This window comes from Cupressus sempervirens, chromosome 6, assembly GCF_028749045.1.
Source record: "Cupressus sempervirens isolate cs-2001-9-10 chromosome 6, ASM2874904v1, whole genome shotgun sequence".
Taxonomy (NCBI): Eukaryota; Viridiplantae; Streptophyta; class Pinopsida; order Cupressales; family Cupressaceae; genus Cupressus; species Cupressus sempervirens.
In genome coordinates this window covers 683,265,414-683,291,709 of record NC_143123.1, presented here as the reverse complement: position 1 = coordinate 683,291,709, position 26,296 = coordinate 683,265,414, and the positions used below count along the sequence as shown (strand labels likewise).

The following is a 26,296-nucleotide window of genomic DNA, read 5'->3' as shown; positions in this document are numbered from 1 at the left end:
CTCAAACAGGCACATATAGCATGTATCTAGTGAATATGACCTTATGTCAATTTGGCAGTATCAGAAGCGCCTATGGATCAATCAGTCAGTAATTTCTGAAGCATCCTGAAGTAAAAAGCTTAGCTCAGCTGAGTGCAACTTTTATATAAGTACTCTTTACAAGGAAGAATCAACATGAAGACCTTTTCTTTTAACCAGAATATGTTCCTTGCAACTGGAAGCACAGCAAGAATGTAAGGTGACTGCAAAACTCTAGTTGTATGCAGTTATTGTGAGGAACTATGTATTTCTCCATATAATTTATGGCTCTGGTAACATAACCTTGCCTGTGTATTGACCCTTGTAGAATTTTTTTGCTATTTATACTTTCAAAGTTCTATGCATCAATCACTACCTGAAATTATTATGTCTGCAAATGGAATCCATTTTATAAAATCCGATGTACCTGCTCGCATAAATCAAGATATGGCAGTCTATGTCCTTAGTAGCATGAAACCACATCAGTGCTTTGTGTGGATGTATTGTGGCCCTTCTCGGTAGTTGAATGGAGGGAACAAGCTTAATAATCACCAGATGGCTATTTTTATTCTCTAAAAATAGGTCCAAAATGAGCAGATCATGGAAGCTGAGCTCAATTGAGATTTAACTTGAATCTACTATATTAAAATAATGTCTCAATATCACTACTCAAGATGCATGCTTTAAAATGTAACAAATATTAAAATCAAACAAAGCCAGTGAACTTGAGGTATTCGTTCTGCCAAGTTCCAACTATATAAAAAAGTTCAAGAGATTCCCAAACCTAAAAGAGCACAGGAAAGATGTTGCAAACCAAGCCACAATCCCCACATTGATAAGCCAAGTTGGAAGTGCTCACGTTGGTTGCACCATTCAAGAAAACATTTCCATGTTCCACTTTTTGTAAATGATAAGCCTCGCCAATTCTAACAAAAAAAAATCTCAAGGTCAAATATCGTTTCCTGACCCACTGCACGATCCATAGGCTGCTTCTTGTGTCAGAATACCCTCGTGTGTTTTGCCAAAATAGCTGCACTGTAAGTATATAGTTTGTGTTTTATAGCAATCAAATCAAGGGATGAATCACTTTCTTACTGAACCTAGGACATGACAATATCTACAAAAATTGTTTTTTACTAAACAGTTTACACTATCATGCCAAAAAATTCATAAATGTTTTAGGAAAAAGCTCCACTAGATGGTTAAAACTAGCATAGATTGCAAACTTCACCAGTCACCAAATACTCTCAACTTTTTTGCTCCACAAGTACTTGTAAGAATAACTCGCCTTAATTCATTTTTTATGAATACTTGTCTGAAACACAGCAAGTTAAAGCAGAACCTCACCACAGACAAGAAGCGTCAAACTTGCAGAAGAAGCCGTGGCTTACACACTCCAAAAGCTCAGTTCTTTTGACTTTATTAGCATTATTTTTTACTTTTTAAAATTATGAAAATGGTGTGCACCATGAATGCCTATGTGGCTTTTAAAATCTCCATTTGAGCTTGTTGGCAGAGGCTCGACCCTTCAACACAGACCAATACTGCAATAGAGAAAACTCTAGGGATGCTGCCCTCGGACCCCATGAGGAGCAGTACCCCCATAGCCCCACCAAACTCTATTGATACATGTATTTTGCACAGACTTATGTTTTTTTCTCAAATTTAAGTGCAATATAAGTTGCCAAGTTTTTCCAAGCTTTTGCTAAGCACTCTCCGAGTTAGAAATTTTTGGCTTCCAAAGTAGTCTCTAAGCTTGAGCCTACAAATTATGAAATTCATAATAGTTGGCTCTTAGATAGTTGACATCATAGTTTAACAACTCATGACTTGGTTAACCTAGCAGATCCAAATTTGACCCACACTTGTCAACTTAGTAATATTATCAAACATTAAGAAAAAGTCAAAACATGCTTTTATGAAATTATCTTAAGAAACAGATTTCAAGCTGAATTTAGAGAACTGATAAGCAGTTTTTCATTCATTTACATATCAAAAAAGAACTTTAATGTGCATTGTGCATCAATGACTTATGATCAAATATCACAAATCCATATGAATATTTTAGGAAAAAATTCTACGAGTAAAACTTCTAAGTGGTAGGTGTTATCATAATGGATGGTGGTATTGATTTCCATTTGAGTAAGAATATCTTCTTTAGGCATATAATGGGCAGCATCCTTCAATGAAACCCCAGTTAACTTCTTGCCTTCACCTTCCGCCTCCTCTTATGCCACTATAGCTGCCACACACTTTTCCACATCTCTAATTCTTCAACATGTTCATATCCAATGCTTGGAGAAAATTCAAACCTTGAAGGTTCATTAGACCAAGTTATAAAATGTGCAAATGATGGAACTATAGCAGTGTTGCCTATCCAAAGTTCATAGCCAACATCAAGCATAGACGTGGAGTGTCGAATGGAGGTGGTTGAGATCTTTTTTTGAAAGACTCCAGCTGCTTTCAAAAGATCACAAAATGAAAGAAAACTAGAATGTGAGATGGTCATAATTCCATATGTGCTACACAAAAGGGGTTTGCAATCTATCATTAAAAGTAAGTAGCGTATCTCCAACAGATTGAGATAAGTTTCAATGATGAAGAAGATTTTCCATAGTTGCATAGCATTGATGAGATCATGCTTGAGTTTGCCTTGCATGATCATTCGAATTTCATATCATCTTGAACCTTGAATCTCAACGGTATTTTGCAATGCTTAGAAGATACATGCTACCACAGTTGAAGTGTTACTTTTCCCAACCAGTAAATAGTTTTGTTTAGCCAATGTTCTTCCCCATATCTATCCATAGGTAGGTAATATATTTTTGTCTGTCTTGTATGTATTTCATTGTTTCATGGGGTGTTTGCTTTGGTAATTGATTTTAAACACTGAGTTGTTTGATTAGGTTTTAGAAATAGGCTTGACTCTTCCATTTTTTTAACCTAGAGAAATTAAGGTTCTCCTATGGCCAAAGCATGTCCCATGGTCCCCTAACAAAACAATACCCCTATTGGTTTTTAACAAAAAACAGGTTTTATTTGTTGTTCAGGACCAATATATAATATAATTAAAGCATCATTTATGTATTAAAGAGGTTAGAACTTGCTATCCTCCTCTGTCTCATTCCACAAGCAACACACAAGAGAAAGAATAGCATCCAAAGAGAAGAATGAGCAGTGGAGGTGATGGAGAAGTGTTTCATTAATTTATTGATGGAAAAATAGACTAAAACATAGAACCAACAAGTTTGGAGAGTGAGTGAAATCCAAGTACCAGACTTTTAAGTAGCAATGCCTACTAAAACATACAAATAGGAGAAAGTGTTAAGTGGTGCAAACATCTAAAATGTTCAGTCACACAAATAGCAAAGTGAAACAACTTTGGAATAGCATAAAATAAGTGGCAATGACTTCTTTTTCATACAACTAGAAATGTGATGCTAGTAAATGTAAACAAAACACATCATCTATTCTCTAACCACCAATAAACCTCAGCTGCACAAAGAAGTAAAACAAAGCAAAGACAAGTCAAAACACATGAACTCAAAATATTTAAGTGGCAAACAAACCTTCAATGTGCGATCAGGTGATTTTAAGAGACGAGAAACCTCTAAATTGAATGATTTGGATAATAAAGACCAAAAGAAGTCTCACATTCATCCGGAAAAAGGTAAAATGCTGACAAACATCACTGATCCATGCAGATTGTTGATGTTTGGTAGATTCAGTCAGATAGACCTATTTATATTTATATATGACATATAACTTATATATATGTGTTCATTATATATGAGATATAAGTTTATTGTTATATGAGAGAAATATATATATATATATATAATCAAATTAATGAATAGACATGTCCCTTCTGAAGGGACATGTCACTTCATGGCTTATTCTCAATATAAATAAGAGATCACTGTCATTTGGAACATACATACCAAAAACATGGCAGTGCTTAGTACATTTGCAGGGATCCTCCAAAACTAACATGGTATCAGAGCCAAGCTGCAATGTATGAAAAGCAGTCAAAGACATGGTAGAAAGATTTCGTACCTGTGTTGTGTAATCATACAATCTTTCTTCTATAAATAATAATATTTGGCTTTTCTGATTGACACACAAATTCCTCACGGTGTATATGTCTTCATTTTGGTAGTATGATATTGTTTTGCTAGTGATGATACTAAATTATGAGTGCAGAAAAGATGCGAACGACAACAAATTCTGGAGGAGAGACCGAATGGGTATTCTCAGAAGACAATCTTGAGAACAATTAATATAATCACTCAACTATTTGAATCTTACATTAAAAAATTGTTCAATTATTGATAAGAAAATGGCACGTCAAGGAGAGGCAGATCAGATCCCTCCCGACACTGCAAGCAAGGTTGTTGATTTACATGAAGCTTTAACTAACCTAAACAATTGTGTGTCTGTAATGAAAAATGATTTGTTAAGAAAGAAAGTGGCCTACAAAGTAGCCATGTAAAACCAAGATGATAACTTTGTGGCTCATCTCAACCTGTTTCACATTACTCTCAATTGTATACAACAGTTGGTTGGGGTTTTGGAATAGGGATTGTGCAGCCCTAAGAACGGCATCCCCAATCGTAATTGCACAAGGCACTAGATTTTAGTGGAAAAGATCAAACATAAATTTGGAATGGTGTAAACATAGAGTTATGTATTTTGGGAATAACATACCACCCATCCAAAATACATCGGGAGACATTATATGCTGTTTAGAAAAGTAGGAATCACCGAAAGAAAAAAGAAATAAAAAAATCGAGCATTCTGGATCTTGGCTCACTCTTACTTTATCCAACTATGGCTCCTTGAACAGTCAGCATATAGTGAAGAACTACAGGAGTTAATTCAAATCAAATGGGTTATTTATGGAAAAAAAAGGCAGCGACTCAGACGGAGGTCATACAGAAGAACGAATGTTAAAGAATATCAGCTCAAATCTGCCAATCGAGGATCCAGAAGATAAAAGATATCAGCATAAAGCAGCCACAAGAACTTCCATAAAGGATGAGGAGAACAACTTCATCAATCCAAGATAGGTCACATAGTTTTGACTTCCACATTGGCAAACACTGTTGGAGAAAAGGCTCATCAAAGAGGAAAGATAAGGAATTAGCATTGATTCTCATCGGGTCGCACATAGAGGAAGGTATATAAATTACATCCATTACTTGAAAGTGGAACCCCCACCAACAAACAAAAAGGTGTCCCATACATGTAAGGAGTTGTCAGTGTAGGTAGTCATCTAACTCATATAAAAAGGAACTGATTCCATATACATGGACATCTATACGTGGGGAATAAAGGCATCTAAAGGTGATATCGACATACATACATACATACATACATACATACATACATATATATATATATAGATATAAAAAATGTTGAACGGCAATTATCATGAACCAAAGTAAAGATAAGGTATAGTTATATAAAATTTGAGTATCATGTTATCTTATTTTTATTATTGAAAATATAAATGAAGAGTTATGTTATAATTATTTGCGTTGTTGTTAGTAATAGGCATAAGTTAAATTACTAACATTCTAATTAATGTTAACACTCTTATCTGTAATTTTATATGTAATATAAGAGCTATGTGCCTTGATCTTTTCCTTCGAGAATGTTCTTGTAGGAAAAGGAGGATTAATATCAGTTTCAGAAGGAGTCTGACACTTCTTCAAAGGTAAAGGAGTTTAGAAGATTGATGTTCAGAGTGAGTCTAACACATCCGTCTGAAGGAGCAGATAGAGGATATGTTTCAGTTGATCTTTGAAGATCTTGATCATATCAAAATCAGAGGGAGTTTTGACTTCATGTAAACTTTTGGCATCATACGTGTGACTGCATGATTAATGGGCCTACCCCCTGTCTACATCATGAGGAATGATGACTTCCAAATCATCATCACTTGTATTTGCAAAAGTTATTGGAAGATGACAATCTTACAATAACTTATAGTCATGATATACATTTAATGTAAATGTTGAAATAGATCATGATGGATTATATATTGTAAATCAACAACCAAGTGTTAGATGTCATTCACTTGATAGTCTGAGTTGTTTGTATAGATATATAATAGGTAAATGGTGAATATCATGTGTTGATATTCTGCAAGCCATTACCTTATTGAGTAATTGGTGAATATCATATGTTGAAGTTCAGCAGGCCATTACTCAGAGTATTTGGTGAATATCATATGTTGATATTCTAGAGACCAATACTTATGATCATAGTTGGAAAACTCACCAAAGCCAACAACTCGCCAAAATAGGCCAATTTTTTAAAAAAATTCAAGAACCTTAAAAAAACCGCTAAAATTTAATAAAAAATACATATTTTGGAAAATTTCAATGAGGAGATGCATATAATGAGTTAATTAAAGAGAACACAAAAGAAACAAGCAAAGTTTATATATATAAAAATGCATAGTGGGTACAAATCGCATTATCATGAGGAATGTTGATGGCGGGAAGCAAAATAGTAAATAATTTCTGTCAAACTAAAAGTCTAGAAGTAAATATTAATAATAAAGAGATTTATCTTCTAAAACTGGTTGGCATCCTCTATAAATCCACTCAAATTCGACTTCAATAGCTTGCAATCACCTAAGAATGCCTTGGAACCCTTCTCTCCACTCCCCAAGCCTCTAAAACACACAAATGAAATTGGTGAAGAAAAAAAAAAAAATTTGGCCTATATCGCTAGCTTGCACGCACGGACGAGTTTTTCATTTAAACTCATCGAGTCGACGAATTTTTGTTGTTGGCCGAGCTTTTACATCCATGAGTTTTTGGCAGAAAAACTCGCCTGTCTACATGATCATGATATCAAAATGTTACTCAAAGTATTTGGTGAATATCATATGTTGATATTTTGGAGGCCAATACTCATGATATCAAATGTGATATCAAAATGGTGAATATCATGTGTTGATATTCTGTAGTCTATTATTTAGTGTATTTGGTAAATATTATATGTTAATATTTTGGAGGCCAATGTTGAGATTATATGGATCATTTCTGCAAATGTAATTACACTAACATTATATTCGTGTCTTCCAATTGCAGATTTGAATGTTATATAAATATTCATAGAAGAGACATGTCTCTTTAATAATTTATAAATTAATCATTAATTAAACAATATTAATATAACATATATATAATAGCATATAATATATAGATATATATTAATGCTTTTCTTATTTATGATTAACCAATGACCATAGAGGGATTATCGCTAGGTCAATTCAATCCGACAAAAGCTGCAACCTTAACACTCCCTCTTAGCTAGGGAGAATTGCTATAGAACTCATTATACTCTCGAGCATATAGAGATATCATCTCAATGTGATATTCTTGAATGACATATTTAAGGATATCAGCATATATTCATCAAAATAGATATTATCTTTCAATATCATCTGAAGTATGACTCAACAAGAAATATCAACAATAAGATATTTATCAATCTCATATTGTTGTGGTATGTACACTATCATCAATTCCGTGATGCTTAACAAGAGAATATGTTATATCCTAGTAGGATATGAGTTATCCGATTTATGGCACTCTAGGACAACTTAATGTAGTCTATCAAGTAATCAGGGTGTCATGATCACTATGATGACTTACAACACAATCTAGGACAACAGCATAATGTAGTCTGTCATGATACATCTGGGACAACTCAATGTAGTCAATCATGATAACAGGTCAAGCTATTGTTAAGATCGTCACCTTACAATAGCGACCTCGCAAATACATCAATGAAAGATCGTCACCTTTCATGACACCACATATGCACAATAATAACCATCATGAACCAAGTCCGAGGGTAGATACACCATAGTTGCTCCTAGTGGGGGAACAAGGTCTTTCACCTCAAGCTTCTCTCGCACAATGAATAATGTATTACAAGAAATTTTACCTCAAACTTCTTCCTCTCAATCTGTTGACTTTTTCCGATCAACATTGCTTCTGATGGAATGTCAGACTCCCTCTGAATCTAAGATCAACCTTTTGACCTCGTACTAACTTTGCCTCTGATGAAGTGTCAGGTGTCAAATTCAAACTGGTTAACTGAAAAATTTCCACTATCTGCTCCCTCTCTTTGTCCAAAGTTGTCTCTAATGAACTGTCATGCTGCCTCTTGATATAGAAGGATACTCATAATCTTAATCATCAAAGATATTAGCTGCAAGAGCCTCAATTTATCCAGCATAATCATCAAATGACTATTGAATTCTAGATTACATCTTCTTCGGAGCTACTTTCATAAGACTGAGTCTATACAATATTTGGTAGCATGTATAAAGTACCAAACTTTTTCTCTTGCAAGAACATCCTCGGATAAAAAAATCAAGGCAAATGACTCTTAATAGTATGTATAGAATTACAAATAAGAGAGAGATTACAGTGAGTAAATAAATGTAATACTTCAAGGATAAGAATACTTATTTGCACATAAAGGTCCATAGACATTTGAGAATGGAACATCCTCTCTAAAGATGCTACAATTTGAAAATGGTGTCCCTTCTCTAACATGTTCCCTTTAAAGACTGTTCAAGTGGAAATCAAACAGCGATTATTATTATTCCGCCCACAATGTAAATTTCCCACTCATTCCATTTTGTGAAGTCAGAACATTTCTTCTAATTTTTTTTAGGAGCGAGCATGTAATCCGTCTATGATCCCAATGTATATTTACATGGATAGGATCATTTCCATCCCTGTTGGCAAAACATTGTTCAACTGGATCACATGTTTCCTATCTCAGTTGCTTCTGTGATGACACCTTCTCTTTAATAAGTTTTCTCATTCAAGGTTCACGGAAAGCCAATGGATCTATAGCATCCACCAAATTGCTTAGATAGCATCCACCAAATTACTTAGAGTTTATTGGCTGCCCCTTATGGTGATTGTCCTCCTCTAGTTAGATGCATCTCCTGATATTAATATGTTGTTTCCCTTAATAAGGCTTGCAACTATGTCTTCCATAATGTTTGAATCCAACCCATGACCAATGCAGATGCTCTACGTGATTTCTTCCTTGTTCGATCAACTATACTGATCAAGAATGAATCTGAAATTTTGGACATTGTACACTTAAAACTATAATGAAAGGTGATCATTATGACACCCATCTTGAGTTACGGATTGGTTCTGAAATGATACATCAATATGCATGTATATTTGGTCTTAGAATCTTGCACAGAAAGTTCATGGCAAGACCATAGTGGCTTCCTATACATTTCTGCTTCTTATTCTTCCTCTGTATTGATCAAATCCTCTTTGCTGACAGGATATGTATAAAATGTTGATTAAGAATATTGTTTATCTATTTGACTTGGGCATTGAACGAATTTGGTGCTGCCAGTATTTTATCTCTTGAATCGATGCTCCTTGCTGATGGTCACCCATCGGTCTGTAATTCTTCCTTTGCTTAATATTTGATTCTTTTGGGTAGGATTTTCTATGCACTTAATATTCTGCAGATCTCTGATTATTGTCTCGTCTTTTATATCAATGGTGATGTAGTTTGAAGAGGTTCACTGTTGTTCTATTTATACTTTCAATATTCATTTCTCCAATCAAGGCCCAGCTAAAATTACTTGCGTATGAGCAGCAATGCATTTGTCTGTTTAGGCGGAAGAAAATCTACCAATTGTATGATGTTTGCAAAGTCATGACAGTTATTCAGATATATATTCCCTTCAATAGTTTATATGCTAACGCTCAATCATAATCCCTACCTTGCATTCCTTATTCTTTTCACTCTCTTTTTGCTGGCTGGATGTTCGATGATACTGCGAAATATTAAAATTCATATCTTTGTTCCGTACCAAACAGTTGTGAAACTTTTGTATCCTTTCATAGTCAGTCTGTCACTGGTGAGTGATCTAATTTTAAGGTAAAACTCGATAACTCTTAGTTTTTACATTTTATTACCAAAAGAAGACCAGTTACACAAGGCTTCTAACCACACGTCCATGCACAATCATGTTAAGTCTTTTATGCAGACTCTCTTTGTTTGAATTTATCATTGTAAATAACACGTATTTTAAGCCACGTCAGAACTAAAGTAGCATATATAATTCACTCATCCATATAGTTGACTGTTTAAACTGTGTCGTAACTTATTCATTCTTTCTTCCCAACCTGAAGTGCAACTCCATTGCTGTTACTGCCCCTCAAACTGTTGACCCTGAAAACTACAAGTTCCTTCTCATCTGACAATACTGTTTTGTCATCTTTGGCAAGCGATGCTGATATTTTAATTGTGAGTTTGTGCAACTTAACACTGGAAGGGAGAGATTTGAAACTGGGTTTTAGGTACGAATGTAACACATGCCCTTGAGGCTGGTGTGCAATCACAGTTGCTACAGAGGCAGTCATGGATACTCTCTGTCCTACTCCTATGATTGATATTATCTTACGTTGCTTACGGGTTTGAATCCCCCAAACAATTATTTCAGATTCAGTAGAAGAGAAACCAACTTAGCTATATCCTTATTCCATATCTTACATTTGCAGCCTTGCTATAATACCATGTTGAGATCATATGGATCGATTCTGCAAATGTAATTCCAATTGCAGATTTGAATGTTATATAAATATTCATAGAAGAAACATGTCTCTTTGATAATTTATAAATTAATCATGATTAAACATATTAATATTATATATATATAAGGTCTTGTCTTATTTATGATTAACCAATGACCATAGAGGTATTATCTCTAGGTCAATTCAATCCGGCAGAAGCTACAACCTTATAAGCTAATACTCATGATATCAAATGTGATATCAAAATGGTGGATATCTTCTGATCAAAGATATCCTTAAAATTTGTAATTCCTAATATTACCAATGGTGTAATATCTGTCTTGTGTTTATCCTCCCTAGCTAAGAGGGAGTGTTGATGTTTGGTAGCTTCAGTTGGATAAACCTATATATTATTATATATGAAATATAATTTATATATGTGTGTTCATTATATATGAGATATAAATTTATTGTTATATGAGAGATTAATATAATAAATATATATACACATATATTTGTTATCAATTTAATTATCTAATTAACAAATTGACATGTCCCATGTAGAGACATGTCTCTTCATGGCTTATTCTCAATATAAATAAACGATCGCCATACCAAAAACATGGCAGTGCTTAGTACATTTGCAGTGATCCTCCAAAACCGACACAGACAAACCAATAAACATCAACAAAGATCACAAATTGCACGATAATTAGGTTAAAGTCGGCCTATGACTATCAATCATACAAGCAATGGTGAATAAGGCAGCATTTAGGTGAAAATCATACTCATTCAACAGTCTATTGATTAATGCAAAGATTGCAAGTGTAGTTTGGATTTCATTATGTTATAGCTGGCAATTTTTTATTCAACTTCTTCATCATTTGTAATACCATTTTGGTGAAGTTCACCATAGATTTGATCTAGGCTAATTTGATGGTAAGGGTATGAATATGAAAACCGGGTATGTGTGTATGTACAATATTTACGCAAAACTTTTATAGCAATATACAAAATTATACAACTAAATGTGTTTTACAGTATGATTCTTCATCATTGATCTTGTCAAATCCCAAAATTGTAGTGAAAAAGATATTTATAAAATGTCAATTGATAGCTATATTTAATTTTTATCTTTATCAATTGGTAATTACAAGTGATAATTTTAGTTGTCTAAGTTCTTGTATCTGGACTCCACTCCAAGATGCACTCGCTGTAATCAAATTTCTTATATGACAAGATTCCACTAACTAGTGGAATTTTGGGTTTGGAGGCCCTAATTGGTGTGAGGCACAGTAATGATAAGCTGCACAAGGTGTTAGACGTGAGAAAAAACCCAGCAATAGAAGGGCTGCGAGGAATATTTTTTCAGAGGATGAGAAAAGACAAAGTGAGAGCAAAAGAATCTTTCTATTAAGTAAAATGATGCTTTTAGGGGCATTTTAGGCTTTCTAGATGCAGCAAAAAAGGTCCTTTTTTGTTACTTTTTGGTGCTCGGCGCCTTTGGGTACGCCTCAATTCATACTTATGCATTATTAAATGCTTGGGCGTGTACCTAGGGCAAGCCTAGGTATACCCTAAAGTGAACCGCTACATATACCCTATATGAGTGCGACATGCCTTAAGGGTGTACCTGTTAACAATAGGTTCTTGGGTTTTCATCTTCATTCTTTAATTTATTCAATGCCATTGAATAAATTTGGTTCAAGTCACTCAGATCGGATCACAGAGATTCATGGTTGTTAGGTTTTCCAATACTAGTTAGATGAATTCATCAAGTTTCAAATCTCATCAAAGTATCTACCAGATTTTAGAGAAGTTGTGTGTTAGTGTGCGCAACCTAATAGACCAAATCAGGATCAGAGTATTATAAAGCACCACTTAAAAACAAAACCACCATAAACTTGAATGTCATTTAAAACATAATGATAAACTTTATAAATCAGTCATGGTTCAAGCTTCAAGCTCAATATTAAAATAATAGCATCAAGTCCAAAAATTAGTTTTAATCATCAATATCATCATCAGCCTTGACATACAGCATGCACAGAATCAGCAGAAGTGGTAGGCTGATCAGCACCTTACTAAAAGAGAATTTCAGGTGAAGGACATGGTGTATCTGAGATTGCATCCTTATAGACAATTTACTCTCAAGAAGAGTGAAGCTAAGAAGCTCAAGCTTAGATTATATGGACTATTAAGAATTGCTAGGAGGGTCAAAGAGGTTGATTACGAGCTACAGTTACCAGCTAGCAGCAAAGTGCACAATGACTTCCACATGTCATGCCTTAGGAAGGCACTTGGGCATACTACAATACCTCAGCACAATTGCCCACTTGGATGCTTAAGGCAAACTGATATTAATACCAAAGGTAGTTATTGATTTCAAGGAGCGAACTATCCAGAGAAGAGTTACCACTAAGTAAGAACTACATTCCCCATAGACGTGTCCTCGCCCACAAAGGCCAAGTTTTGAAAATGGGGATGTCCCCAGGGTAGGGGGATGAGTACCCCCCCCCCCCCCCCCCCTCCCCACGTTCCCAATTCCCCGAAAAACCCAGGAGACATCTCGAAAATGTGGGGACTTCTAGTGGATAAAATGGGGACGTACGGATGTCCCTGGTACAAAAGGAGACGTCCCTTATCCATCCCAAGGATAGTTGTCTGTCTCGTTTGATTTGTGCAGCCAAACAAAAAAAACTAAACCAAAAAACAAAAAACATATATATATATATATACACACACACTTGGGCGTCCTGTGGGCTTGCCTCCCCAATACCACATAACGCTAGTTTTGACATTTGTTTTGTTTTGAATGTGAAGTTGGAGTTTAAAGCAGCAGATTGGGGTTTTCATTTTGCAAGAAGAGATTTTTTTGCTTCCAAAAGCTTGAGCAGGGGTTTGAGCTTCCTCTATTGTGCACCAAGTATGAAAGTTTTTATGCTTCCATTTTTCATTTTTCTAATAGATTTGTAACTTGAAAGAATGATTTTATTTATTTTTCCATTGTTCCAACTCATATTTTCATTGCATATTTTAATCTCAAAAGAAAACACAATAAGCAACAGTGGAAGTACTAGTAGCATAGTTACACCGGCCTAGGGGATGCGGGGTCAAGTTTTTGGGATGAGGGGCCAAAGGGGCCTCAATTTGGGGACGGCAGGGGACAGGAGCGGGGGACGAGGGGTATATAATATATACTATACATATGATACTTAAAATGCTAATTATGAAAAGATGTATAACAATATAAGACATAAATATGAAGTTTAAGTTCATCAAATCCGCTATCGCTAGTTTTGTTTTACATTGCACTTAACATTGAACAATGAACTATGAAAGAGACCGAACTATGAAAGAAATCGAAGTTCTAACTTCTAACTTCTATCAAATAACTTAAATAATCAAAGATTGAAGATTCATATTAAAAACTTAAAAGTCATAGATATCTATTATGATATATCATATTATCAATTTAGCAAAAGTATGAGTATCATTATCTCATCAATCATTCAATGGCATCATATAATTAATTACATCAAATAGCAACAACCATGATATGATCACAATGTTCAATGTTTCAAACTTCAAATATCCAAGTCTCAAATACAAACTACAAACTTAGAAAACTATGAAAACTCTTCTTCTTGTTGTTTTAAAAATTAGAAAACCATAAAATGAATAGAAATGAGAAAACATAGAGATTTAATGGGATTTCAAACTCAAATGGGCCCTACATACCCTGGTATTAGCAAACAATAAAAACAACAAACAAAACCTTTTTTAGTTTTTTTTTTTTTTTTTGCATTTTTTTATGTGCCGAAAATGGGGACAGCCAGCCGTCCCCAGCTGGGTTGGGGGAAGCATCCTCATCCCCAAGTCCCCAAATGATGTCCCCATCCCAGTAGCAAGTTGGTGGCATCACTGGGGATGCAGGAACATCGTCCCCCCATCCTAGGTGCGTCCCCATCTCGGGTGCGGCAGCCAAAAACAGCGGGACACCTCCCTATGTTGCTATGACTAGTAGTAGTGGTGGTGATGAGGAATGTGTGGTTGGGGGTGATATTGCTAGTAGTCGGACTAGGAAAGAAGCTAAGCTTAAAATTGATTTATTTAAATGTCTTTCCACCACCATGAGCAAATATGCAAAGGGTCCTTTCAATAGGAAAAAACCTCTTCTCCTATATATCAGACCTAGGCAACACAAAGTAAAAAGAATGCAAGAGGGACTTGTAAGAAAGTAAAGTCTACCAAGATAACTGAGAGCGGGGGTCGATGAATCAGTTATCCAACTATTAAACACTTATCAACCTTATTAATTCTTAACTATGTGAACAATATAATCAACAACCATAAGAAGATATACATACACAATAACACCAGATATGTTAACTAGGGAAACGCTTGATCAGAGGGAAAACCCAGGTGGGGATGGTACCCACAAAGTGATGTACTAATATAAAAGTTCTTTGTAAGACGATGGACTCTTTTAAGAGACAATGAAATACATTCAGGACATATCAATCCCTATTAGGAGAATTTAAATCCCGATTAGGAGATTCCAGCCCTTTTAGTTGTTGACAGTAGATGGACTCATGGGCAAAACCACCGAACTCACTATCCAATAGGTCTCTATATTATTCCTTGCAGAATAATAGAAATGAATAACCTCAACTCCTCTGTCCTCTTGACCGGACCAAACCTCTTCTAATCTTAGTACCACATCACCAACTTTGCATCCAAATAATCCCTTCGATCGCTTACACACATTTGCCAACTTCACATATCACTTGCACAATTCGCACTTCACAAATCAATCACATACTTTTTACCACAAAGATAATAACCTTTTTTTATACCATATCCTCAAAATAATTCCTTGAGTCGGCCTTGAGGCTTTCCCAATTAATTAGAATAGGACCTCATTAAGATATTACAAAACATTACACCTTTTCATAATTACAAATCACTGTCAGCTCACAGCCTTTACAACTTCTCACATGTGTGACCTCTGACCTTGTGCACTTGCTAGCGTCATCATTTGACTGTCTATTGTCACTTTCTAACTTCGCTCATCATTATTCGATCCTAGTTAGGAGATGCTAATAAATCATCAGAAACAACTTATCAAGTACTTTGTCTGCTCACTATCTTCTGTAATTCATGAATAACTTTTGCATGTCTTTGACTCTTTGTACTCGCACTTGTCCACTTCATCAAGACACAATGTAGAATACATCATCAATTGTGCTTGACCTCATCATCAATACACAATCCGTATGACCTCGTTCTTTGTCTACTACTTTGCCAGTCTTTACAGAAACAATACTATGTTGACATCAATGACAAATGCAGTCATGAATGCAACATGTCAATCATGCTAACAATCTCTCCAAGTATTCTAACAATGCTTAGAATACTCCCCCAAACAAATACCATCAGCATTCATGCTAACAATCTCCCCCTTTGGCATTGATGGCAACATGGATGAAAAACATATAAGTTACATAGATCAAATCTGAAACTCACTGGAACACTACTCTATCTATGCTTCCTCATTCTTAGGATCAACATCAGTTGTTCACACTCTAACTCTCAGGAACTCTCCATTCTTGACTATCTTATATGGATGATCATCAGTTTTCACACTTCTCCCCATTCAATGTTTCTCCCCATTAACATCAATCACTTTTAATGGTATCTCTCCCTTATTGAGTTAGAGACTTTTTTTTTATGCAATCTCTCCCACATACTACCAGAAGGTTGTTTTCATGTATACTTCTCCCCCATTGACATCAATGACAAAGGCTTCATTTTTTCAATCATTTGCTCAAAGTCTTCAATCAGCTCAAGTGTCCAAAGACATTATTCTATAACAACTACCAAGAGTCCTTGATGACACTGCTCATCACAAGTACTCCTCCATACAAGAAGCATCGACATTCAATCCAGATAAACAATAGTGCTCTATATCACTAGATTGATGCATTCTCTGCATCATTTACTCAAAAGTAGACAAGGGCATAACCACAAGCATACCTTGCAAATACTCAAATGTATCTTTAGGGAAAGGCTTCGTAAAGATATCTACAATCTGCTCTTTTGTACTCACGTGCTCTAATCTAATCTATTTCTCTACAACTTTTTCTTTCAAATCATGTTACTTAATAGATATATCTTAGAATGCAACCCAGGATTCTTATACATACTCATTGTACTTGTGTTATCACAATGTATGATAATAGGCTCTGAAAATTCTATCCCAATGTCCTTCAACATCTACTTCATCCAAATGATCTAGTTGCAATTGTTTGTGGCTGCTATATACTCTACTTATGTTGTACTTTGTGAAATACAATCTTGTTTCTTGCTCAGCCAAGAAACCAATCTTCCTCTAAGGGAGAATGCCCCACCACTAATGATCTTTCTATCATCCATATTGCCTACCAAATCCACATTAGTATATGCACACAAAGTAAAATCACTTGATCTGGCATATGACAATCCAAAATCAAGTGCACTCTTCAAGTATCTGAATAGTCTCCTTACTGCTGCATAATGCGATCCCTTAAATTCAGCTTGAAATCTTGCTAGGTTTGGTCTAGTGTGAGTTAGATATTGCAAACCTCCAATCATAGATCTATACCACTTCAGCTCAACTGTACGTATCTCATCTTTGCTAGATAACTTGTGACTAGTTATCATAGGTGTACCAATAGGCTTACAAATTTCCAAGCCAAAACTTTTCAACAAGTCTTTCAAATAATTAGCTTGTGATGAGAAAACACCATCACTATTCTATACAATCTATAGACCCAAGAAAAATTTCATCTCACCAATCATATTCATCTAAAATTCATTCTTCATTTCATTAGCAAATTTATCACTTGCTTCATCATTACCTCCAAAGATTATGTCATCAACAAATATCACAATGATCAACAATCCATTCTCAATTTCTTTCAAATACAAATTGCTATATGTCATACCTTTAGCAAATTCCAATTTTGCCAAATACTTGTCCAATCTTGCATACCAAGTTCTACGTGTTTGTTTTAGACCATACAATGATTTCTTCAATCTTCACACCATGTCTTTTTCTTTTGTCAAAGAAAATCCTTCACGCTGCTCAATGTAGACCTCTTCTTCAAGTTCTCCATTCAGAAATGTTGACTTTACATCCATCTGATATACTTTAAACTTCTTACTTGCTACAAAAGCCAAGAACATTCTTACTGCTTCAAGTCAAGCATCAGGGGCAAATGTCTCTTCTTAATTTATGCCTTCTTGCTATGAATATCCTTTGCATATCAATCTTGCTTTATTTCTCACAACCTTGCCTTGTTCATTTATCTTATTTCTAAATACCCATTTAGTTCCTATAACACTCGTCTTTAGGTCTAGGAAACAATTCCCATGTCTCATTCTTCACAATCTGATCTAGTTCTTCCTTCACTGCTTGAATCCTGTTGATGCGAGTTTTGTGTCACTACATAACATATTAGTAATTGGATGCTTGATACAGAATATCAAATACACAATTCCTCTCTTGAAAAGTTATCTCTCATGGGACATGAGTATAACTCCAATGTTCCTTACACCGTTGGATACTCGCTCAGTTTTATCAATGTGATTTGCTGGTAATCACGTAGGCGGCCTTACGTTTTCTTGTTTGAGAAAAGTTTGGATCTTGGTGAGAAAATGGAGATGGTGGTTCGGTGTGAATGCTAGATGATGTTGATGGCGCGATGATGGCAATGTAGGGTGAATGGCGATGGAAGGTGAGAATGCCGATGTTTTGGTTTACTTCTCTAACTAACCTCTTTTAAGCATGAAATTTGGCTACTCAACTACTCATACTCCTAAGAATGGAAGGTTAGCAGATGGACGGGGATCGAATCTAATGAAGGCTAACCAGCGGCCCTACCTCCATAGATGCAACGCTTCAAAGGTAAGTAAACTAGATCACCACACAAAGCCTCCCAACCAGCCGCTAGGATGCTAGTGGCCTAGTGTTGACCCCTATCAAACATCTACCAAAGCTACCATGCAACTATCCATTTTATTTTACTCTTACTCTAACAACTTGAAATGAAATTGCTTCAACTTGAAAAGAAAATTTAACTATGTGGAAGTAGAAAACATGCAATAACACCCAATGTTCTTAGTCAACATGCAATGAAAAAGAGAGCACTTTGGTATTATTTTCGCAACAATTTCTCCAACCCCCCTTTACAAATGAGAGCCAATGGCCTTATATAGAGGTCCAAAATACAATGGACGGTAGAGATCAAAACAAGATCGACGATCCAGATTGGATCCAAAAACCCTAATTAGGGTTGCCGCCCCATTGGCCAATGAGAAGATGCCACCTCATCAATGGACCAATGAAAAAAGTGCAAAAGTGGCAACCAATGAGAAGGCACCAAAATGGTGGCCAATCAGAAACAAACACTTGTCCTATTCTAGAAGAAAGGGAAAGTTGCCACTTGGGCTTACATAAGATGATCTTCTAATATAATTCTTCCTTTTTCTTTTGTTCTTTTAGCTAAGGCAATGAACTTAGCTAGCCTTTCGTTAACTTCTTCCATAGGAGGACAAGGTGTGTGCTTCGCTCGGAGTTCTGCTGACTTTGCCACGCTGTTTGCTGCTTGTAGTATCCTTTCGTGATCCTTCTCATATTCCTTTGCAAACCCAATAAAAGCATTGAGTGAGGAAAGGGTGTTCAGATGTTTCCTTTTGACGGCAGCCTTTCCTAACTCATCCAATCTCGATCCAAATCCTGTCTCACTCACATCCTCCTCTCTAATACCCTCAAAATCAAGCGCCACCCCAACGTCGCTCATCATGGTCGAAATGGAAGTGTCGACGCTTGGGCCGTGTTGTACAATCTCATCATGAATTTCTTCAAGTGTTCTGAATCTGGTAGTCAATGCGACATACCAAGATTCAACTATGCTCAATCCTCTCTCATCAACCAACCGGGCTCTTTCCAAATATGCCTCCGGTAGCCTAATGAACGCCTGCAGCCTAGGAATAACCAAATCCTTGATGGGAAGAAAATTCTTCCATTCCTCTTCAAATAATCTGAATTTGTTTCTAACAGTCACCAATGACTGGAATGTTGAGATGAAGGAGGGCAAGAAATTTCGCCCATCTTGGATTGTATCATAGATCCAACCCCTTACTTCATGTAACTGAGCTGATACCTCTTTTGAATTGCTCCCGCTGTCTTGAGGAAGGGCTGCCTGATGCAGCTGTTGGATTGGCTGGCAATCTCTCCAGTATTTGTTTTCGATCTCCAACTTTACTATCCTTTCGTTTGCCTTCCTCAATCTTTCTCTAATTGATGCTATGCCTTCCTGAACCTCCTCACATTCCATATCATCTGTATTTCTTCCCAAATTATGTTCTACTATTTCGTACTCCTGGGCTGCAATCTCATCCGCTGCCTTATTGACTGTTGGTATAGCAATCTGAACCCTTCGGTGACCATCACTGTCGCTTCTGATTACCCTTGCCACCGTATTTGCCATCTGTTTTTGGTTTTCGCTATCATCCTTTTCTATTAGTCCTTGGATATCATCAACTGCGTGAGCCATTACCACCTGGCCTCTCGGCATAAGCATTTGCCTTAACCATAGTGGTGCAGTGCATCTCCCCAAATCCGGATTCGGTTCGACCAACAAAGCATCACCAACGGCCTTAGACGCCTGACTTATCTCTTCAATATCAATCGGCCCATCTTCTTCTCTACTAGTTTCTGCCATATTTCCTTGCTGGTTCTCCGAGAGAGGGGAGTACTCCGTACTTTCACTGTAGCCACTTGATTCCGAATCAGAGCTCACCTCCACTGCGGCCCCTTTATCACTCGAATTGACCTCTTGGCTTCTAGCCTTAGTTATACTCTCCCTTGACGGCGCTGCCCGCTGTCTCTTGGCTGGAGGTTCCGAACGTTCTTGGCTTTTCTCTACCTCCAAAGCCCTCTTCTTGCTATTTCTAACTGTCTCCGATTGCCGGCCACTTCCTTCACCCTTCTGTCTGATTGATTCTACTAGACCTTCCTTCGGTTTCATCATCTCATAAGTAAGGAGAACCTTTTGTCTTTGTAGCTTTCTCAACTTGGCATTATACCACGACTCGGTATGCAAATCTACTGTCCTTGTGACTGCCTCCAAGAAAGGATCCTGATGATCGTCCCAATCCACTGGATTCAACTCTGTTCCAACTACTGTCTCATAGTCTTCTCTCAACACACTACGATCATCCTCCAATTGATCGGGAATATCAAGGCCTCTCCATCTGATATCTCTCATCATGTTCACCGACAATCTCGAGAAAGCTAGCTTTCTCACGTGAAAATCATCCTTTGCATTGGCCCAAAAGTCCTCTATAGTGGGAACATGCTTAAATTCGCTTCCATGAGATGCCTTGATAAGACCAACAGGGTCGAATCCTTGCCTTGCTCTGTACCATCCTAGATGATACCACTCCAATTCCTTTTCCGCAGCCTCAAAGGTGGCCCGATTTGGGCAACTATCATTGCCAATTATAATTGAGAAGGAAACGCCTGTTTTCCCCTCATTCCTCATTACTCTATCATAGTGCTCAAGCTGCCTAGCCAATTCCATCAAAACTACCTTGTCGGGCGGGTATCTTGGAAGCCTCTTGGGACAAACTGTACTTCCTGCCACTCTAATGTATGTGAATTGCGGGAATTGGATGAACCAACTCCCAAACTTCTTAATCCTTGCTTCTGCTTCCGATGAAAGTCTCTTAGCAGGCGCCCCTTGTAATACCCTTACTGTCTTCATGGCGAATGCATCGCAAAACATCTTGTAATCCTTGTTATTGTGCAAATGAAGCTGCGGATAGCATTCATGCACCAAATATTGCCCCGGCCCATTACCAATCTCTCCTAAGGCCCTAAGTCCCGGACTCTCATACAATCTAGCAATTAAGTAAAACAGATAGGATCCCATGTAGAATTGCCTTTGGTTTTGAACTGTTCTAAGTTGCAACTCTAAATTTTCACTTATGATCCTAGCCCAATCAAATTTTCCTTTTCCCTTTTCAATTTCATCAATGAAGAAGTACATCCAGTTTTCGAATTGCATAGCTTGAGCTAGGCCCATGATCCGGCTGAGAAGAACAATGAGATCGCCATATTCCGGCTTGAAATCTGCCACTGTAAGCCTTGTTGATTTGTTAACTCCTTTCCTTCCTTCGTGTATCCAATTCCGCTTTAGATGTGAGAAGTAGGCCTCTTGGTTACCTTGAAATGATTTGGCCGCCTGATCCACCATTACAACTGTCATGCCCTTGCTCTGGGGGATATTAAATGTCTCTTCAATTGCTTGTTCGCCAATGTTGGCCAACACTCTCTTCCCTTCGCCAAAAATGATGGATTTACTGTCTAGATCAAATCTGGATGCACACTCCATAATCAATTCCGGACAAGGCAAAGTAGGAGGAAAAGTTGCTGCATGTACAATTCCGCTCTTGTATATCCTCTTTGCCAAGGGGGATTGTCCTTCCTTTAGTCTGTCCCTCATCCGTATAATGTCCACTGTAGCGATATTAGTATCGGTTATTTTCTTCATTTTCGAGAAGAAGGAAGTTTTGGGCGTCATATCCTCTTTGTCTTTCTTAGCGTTTGCCCGCTTGGGATTCTTACTTGCACTATCATCCTCCATGCTCGTCGCCCTATTACGGGATGGTAGAGTGGTGGACCAAAAGGCAAGAAGAACCAAGTAGTGCAATTCTTAGAAAAGAGCGAAAGAATGGATGTCAGCTTAAGCACTCCTTGCAACTCTAGATGATGACTTTCACCTTAACTAATAATCTTACAGCAACTTTTCGGAACCCGGGATATGACATCAAAGAATTACAAATCCCTTTGCAAATTAGAAAACAAAGCTTCTAAGCTTATCCAACACTTGCCTTCTATGCAAAAATCAAACTTTCATATGTATCTCTTCTCCCAACAAAATTGCCCAAATCTGATATAAAAATTGCAGCCCCTCTAGAAAATCAGAATTTTGTCTTCCACAAATTTCGGCCCCCACAAAATTCGGCTAAGCATGAAAAAAAAATCTGCCCTTCCACAAAATTCGGCTAAGCAAAGAAGGAGCAAAATCTGTAAAATCTGCCACCTAGGGCACAAATCGCAGCCCACAAAGTGGAGCAAAAATCCCCAAAAACGCAAAAAATCTGGCCCTTAGACAAATTGCCCAACAATGGCAATGGAGAAATTGCCCAAAAATCGCCAAAAAACTGCCTTCCACCAATTTCGCCCAAGTCTGGAAATCTGCCCTTGCTTCAAATTCGCCCAAGCATGAGGAGCAAATGAATTGATGAAAATGAAATGGGAGGGGACTCCCTTTATAGCAGCTTTCACCTTCCTCCCAGGCTGGCCGACTTGGTCCTATAGAGGAAAAAAAACCAAAATTAAAGCTAAGTTAGTGGCCCACTTTAAATACTTTGCCAAAATTTTAATTTTCTAAAATGAAAACTGCACTTTTAATTTACTAATTAACCACAAATTGCAAAACGAAATTGAATGGTGCCTTGGGGATGCTAAAAATTTCTATTTAATGAGGGTTTGCTAATTAATACATCCTTGAAATTGAATTTTGGCTAACCAAAAGCCATTTCTTAATATTAATTTACCAATTTCATTAAATACCAAAAGCTTTCAAAGCAAATTTAATCTATTGAAGCCAATTTTTGCAATTTTCCTCTAAATCGATTTTGCTAAATAATTAAAATTTTATGACAAAAAATAAAATTGCCTCTAGAGTAAAAATCGATTTTGCAATTTAACCTCATCTTACAAAATTAAATTTTATTTCACCAAAAAAAAATAAGATTTTCCAAAAACCTAAGTCTAACGACAAAATTTCCTTATTTGAAAATCATTCAAATTTACAATTAAATCCAAATTTTCAAAAGAAATCGTCTAAGTACAAAATTCACAATCTTATCCTGCCAAGTTGAAATCAATTTTGAACTTATTCGGCCTAAGGATAGAACTGATAGCTCTGGAAAATCAAGTTGAAACCGGGTGAAAAATACATCTAACCTTCTCCACTGGCCCTAAAGGCGATTAAAAAGGGGGTCCCCAAGATTTTGGGGCGATGTGTGAAAACCTCACAACAAATCCAATGATCATCTTTGCATGCCTCATCTGCACTCTTTGGTTCAAGTTGAGAAATCAAACGCAATTTTTCATGTACTCTATTTCTTGTCATAACTCCTTTGTCTTTGCTTCTAATAATCTAATCAGCAAGATGATTCTTTGTAAAATTCTTGTTCAGTGTAGGTGTTGTTGTTTCAACTCTTACTCCTGTTAGGATTAACCACAGACAGAAATAACAATTACATGCAAATATAACCTATATCAAAAAATAATAAATCACACAAAAGAAAACAAAAGACACCAAGATTTAATGTGGTTCACCCAATCCCTGAGCTACATCCACCAAGCAACGAGTCCAATATTATTATTTTCTAGTGATTACAATCAATAATCCCTTACAGCTTAATACCGCCCCAAGAAGCAATTATCTCATCACACCTTATGAAAATCCCTAACCCTGAGTCATTTGATACAATTGATAAGTATGAGATCATTTTCACAACAAGTCAAATTGTGATATTGCTATCAGGATTTAACTGTGTGATTTTGAGTCAAACTCATTGACCCATGTTTCATGAGTAGTGATTCAACATGAATACATCTCTCATGAGCATCACCTAGATCCAATGAGTGCTAAATGTTCCATTTATTCTCATGAGAGATGGATTCATGTTGAATCACTACTCATGAAACATGGGTCAATGAGTTTGACTCAAAATCACACAGTTAAATCCTAATAGCAATATCACATTTTATACAAGTATTTTTTGTTGCTTTAGAGTTAAAATTAGTTACAACATGTCGGCCTAAAAATGTCAATAAAATAACCCCAAAATAAATTGGATTATGTACAACTCTTCCCTGATCAATCACCACAAACTAACAATCTCCCACTTGGGGACTGATCAGGCTCCACACTAGACAACAATCTCCCACTTGGAGGCTGATCCTGTAGCAATGCCACTACTCCGCGAGGCTTCCACTAGATCAAACCACCCTGGAATCTTTTGTTCTTTTATTCTGTTCAATTGAGAAGACCAATGGAAGTTGAAGAGCAGTTCAACTTCTCGCTTGTCACTACCTTTGTAAACATATCTGCTAGATTGTGTTGATGTGAGTTTTTGTACCACTACATAACATATTAGCAATTGAGTATCTGGTATGGAGTATCAAACACACAATTCCTCTCTTGAAAAGTTAATACTCATGGGACATGAGAATAACTCTAATGTTTCTTACACCTGTGGATACTAACTCAATATATAGATGTGATTTGTTGGTAATCACATAGGTGGCCTTACGCTATTCATTCGAGGATGACTTGGGTTTTTGGTGAGATGGCGATGATTTTGTATGAGTGCCACGTGATGTTGATGGTGACAGTGATGGTGGAGGGCATAGCACCAAATAATGTTGATTGCGCAAGGAGGAGGCAATAATGCCTCTAATGACTTCTACCTTCCTAACTTTCTTAGAGTGAAATCCGACTACTCAACTACTTGCTATTCTACTCCTCCTATGAATGGAAAGATTAGCAAATGGACAGGGATCAAATCTAACGAAAGCTAACCAGCGGCTCCACCTCCATAGATGCAATGATTTAAAGGAAAAGAGAACTAGTTTACTATACAAGGCTCCCTAACTAGCAGCTAAGATGCTAGTGGCCTAGTTGTAGATCCCTATCAAACATTCACTGACATCACCATACAATTAGCCATCTACTTCTACTCTAACAACATGAAATGAAATCCTACTTTAATTTGAGAGATGAGAAGAACCACGCAATACACCAAAATGATCATGTATATCCACCATGCAAGCCACAACAATGAATAGAGAACAATTTTGATAGTATTTTGGCAAAAATTCTCCAACATAACTCCCTCACAAATGAGAGAAAAAAGGCCTTATATAGAGGCTCCAAAATACAATGAATGGCTAAGATTAAGAGGCAAAATCAAAGGCCAAGATTATATCTTACAAACCCTAATCAGGGTTACCATGATTCAACCAATGACATGAGGGCACCAACTTTGTGGGCCAATGAGAAAATTACAATAATTTGTCAACCAATGAGAACATAGGACACTTGGCACGATTTGATTGCATGCACATGAAAGTGCCACCTTATCAATCTTATCTTATAAATCTATTCAATCCTTGAGACATGGTGAAGCCTTGGATGCTTGAGCTTGTCCTTAGAAACTTTCTCATCACCACTCAAACTTGCTTGTACTTGATGTCCTGACCCTGAAAGGATGAGGTCTTCATGCACTTGGGGTAATCTTGCCTTGGCCTCGATGGCTTTCCTAAATGTGAACTTCTTTGCAACTTGAGAGCCTTACTTTTGGCCACTACCTTGAAATCGAACTTAATCTCCTCCATTATCCTTGCCTTCCTAGTCTTCCAACCTTCCCATTCGAATTTGATTTGCATGAATAGCCAAGCCTTGCCTAGCCTCAAATATTTTCAAACCACTTCCTCCAAATTTGCTCTTCTTTGAAATTCACTCTTTCTTGAGGTTGCGAAGCTTCTTGAATCTCAATCTTCA

The 26,296-nt window shown here is 36.7% G+C and overlaps 1 protein-coding gene across 1 annotated transcript in view; it reads right to left on the bottom strand.

Annotated features, from left to right (window-relative positions):
* CCB3 (cofactor assembly, complex C (B6F)) overlaps positions 1-26,296 on the bottom strand; it is a 48,387-nt gene that overhangs the window by 1,586 nt on the left and 20,505 nt on the right. The window lies entirely within an intron of this gene.